Here is a 2,500-nt window from a genome sequence, read left to right as displayed (position 1 = left end):
GGGTTTCGTACTGCCCCGTGGCTCGCGCTCACGTTAGACTCCTTGGTCCGTGTTTCAAGACGGGTCGGGAAGGTGGCTGACTTCAGCCGCGGACCCCGTGCGCCTCGCGAAACGACACCGGAAGCGCGACCGAGACGAAGAGGCTGGGCACTGAGAACAGTCCCCGACCCACGACGCCCCAGCCGGCACCGGGCGCTCGGCCCCGAAGGGCAGACGCGGCGATCTCTCCTCGCCCGAACGGCGGGCCGACGGACACGCGCGCCTATAGTACCCGACCGAGGCCGGGTTACCTTGCGCGCGGCCTTCTCGCCGCCGTCCAGACGGTCGCGGCCTTCGCCCGGCGCTAGTGCGCTGGTCCCCGATCGGGCGGCGCCGCCGGCGGCCCGTGAGGGTCCGCACGACAACGTCGCCGACAGGGGGCCGGCTGAAAGCGACCGGGCGACCCGACAGGCCCTCCCGTTTGCCTCTCGACGGTTTCACGTACTCTTTAACTCTCTCTTCAAAGTGCTTTTCAACTTTCCCTCACGGTACTTGTTCGCTATCGGTCTCGTGACCGTATTTAGCCTTAGATGGAGTTTACCACCCGCTTTGGGCTGCATTCCCAAACAACCCGACTCTGGGAAGACGCCGTAGCGCGCCCGCCTGTCGCCGCCATGGGCCTGACACCCGCTCTGGGAAAAGGCCTCGATCAGAAGGACGCGGGCGACCGGCGAAGCGCGCCGTGACGAATTCCGTACGCCACAATTCCGCGCACTCCAAAAGCGCGCGGATTCGGCGATGGGCACATCCCGCTTCACTCGCCGTTACTGAGGGAATCCTCGTTAGTTTCTTTTCCTCCGCTTAGTAATATGCTTAAATTCAGCGGGTAGCCTCGTCCGACCTCAGGCCGAAAGTAAGGACCGGGACTATTCTTCCCGTTCCGCGCTCGCCGTCGGCGCCGCGCGCCGCCGCGCACCTCGATTCCCGCCCTTGAGCCGCCAGCCGTTGGCCTCTTCGAGGTCGACTCGCCGCCGCCGCGCGGGATTCTGGTCGCGATCGTCGCGCATCGTGCCGTGCTGTCTTGAGCGGGACGGGCGCTCGCGCGTCCGACGCCGCAGCAGCCGCGCGGAGAAATCCCCGCGCGGAACGTTTGCAACGCGACCCTGAGGCGGGCGCGGCCCCGGGATTGACCCGAGGCCGCAATTTGCGTTCAGAACGTCGATGCTCAATGTGTCCTGCAATTCACACTAATTCACGCAGCTAGCTGCGTCCTTCATCGACTCACGAGCCGAGTGATCCACCGCCAAGAGCCATCCACGATTGTTTCGCTCGCACAGTGCCTCGCACTATAGGGTGACAAAATAGACCGCGCCGAGCGGTCGGCCAGGCCGACGCTTGAAGCCGGAGCGCGCGGCACCGCGGCACTCGACGCGCAAACATTACCGGGTGACCGAATCGCCGGCCGGCGCGCCGCTCCTCGCGGGTCGGGCGCCGGGTAGCAAAGACTTTTTCTCTCGCTTGTCCGAGTTTCGCGTTCGCCGAAGCGTTTGCGAGACCGTTAATGATCCTTCCGCAGGTTCACCTACGGAAACCTTGTTACGACTTTTACTTCCTCTAAATGATCAAGTTAGATCGTCTTCTCGGACGCCGGCTCGACCGTTGCCGGCCGCGCCAGGTCCAATCGGAGGACCTCACTAAACCATTCAATCGGTAGTAGCGACGGGCGGTGTGTACAAAGGGCAGGGACGTAATCAACGCGAGCTAATGACTCGCGCTTACTGGGAATTCCTCGTTCAAGGGAAATAATTGCAATTCCCTATCCCTAGCACGACCGGGGTTCAGCGGGTTACCCAGACCTGTCGGCCAAGGCGAGCACATGCTGATCCGGTCAGTGTAGCGCGCGTGCGGCCCCGAACATCTAAGGGCATCACAGACCTGTTATTGCTCAATCTCGTGTGGCTAAACGCCACTAGTCCCTCTAAGAAGTTAGACGCCGACCGATTGGGTCGCGTAACTAGTTAGCAAGCCAGAGTCTCGTTCGTTATCGGAATTAACCAGACAAATCGCTCCACCAACTAAGAACGGCCATGCACCACCACCCACAGAATCAAGAAAGAGCTCTCAATCTGTCAATCCTCACTGTGTCCGGGCCGGGTGAGATTTCCCGTGTTGAGTTAAATTAAGCCGCAGGCTCCACTCCTGGTGGTGCCCTTCCGTCAATTCCTTTAAGTTTCAGCTTTGCAACCATACTTCCCCCGGAACCCAAAGACTTTGGTTTCCCGCAAGCTGCCGGAGAGGTCGTAAAACTAACGCCCCCCGATCGCTAGTTGGCATCGTTTATAGTCAGAACTAGGACGGTATCTGATCGTCTTCGAACCTCTGACTTTCGCTCTTGATTAAAGAAAACATTCTTGGCAAATGCTTTCGCAGTCGTTCGTCTTGCGCCGATCCAAGAATTTCACCTCTAACGGCACAGTACGAATGCCCCCGTCTGTCCCTCTTAATCATTACCTCGCGCTCC

General features: G+C 60.4%; 2 non-coding genes and 1 pseudogene across 2 annotated transcripts in view; all 3 read right to left on the bottom strand.

Annotated features, from left to right (window-relative positions):
* Nucleotides 1-889, bottom strand: part of LOC146142937 (large subunit ribosomal RNA) — a 3,679-nt pseudogene extending 2,790 nt beyond the window's left edge.
* Nucleotides 890-1,137: 248 nt separating this feature from the next.
* On the bottom strand, nucleotides 1,138-1,291 carry LOC146142936 (5.8S ribosomal RNA). Its single transcript, XR_014500676.1, has one exon. It is a non-coding gene; the product is annotated as a 5.8S ribosomal RNA (ribosomal RNA).
* Nucleotides 1,292-1,538: 247 nt separating this feature from the next.
* The window catches only part of LOC146142935 (small subunit ribosomal RNA), a 1,811-nt gene continuing 849 nt past the window's right edge, over nucleotides 1,539-2,500 (bottom strand). The window contains exon 1 of the ribosomal RNA XR_014500865.1: nucleotides 1,539-2,500. This exon is cut by the window's right edge and continues 849 nt beyond it. This is a non-coding gene — a ribosomal RNA (small subunit ribosomal RNA).

Source organism: Ascidiella aspersa, chromosome 5, assembly GCF_963924565.1.
Source record: "Ascidiella aspersa chromosome 5, kaAscAspe10.2, whole genome shotgun sequence".
Taxonomy (NCBI): Eukaryota; Metazoa; Chordata; class Ascidiacea; order Phlebobranchia; family Ascidiidae; genus Ascidiella; species Ascidiella aspersa.
Note: the sequence above shows the minus strand (reverse complement) of the source record. Positions and strands in the feature narration are given on the sequence as shown.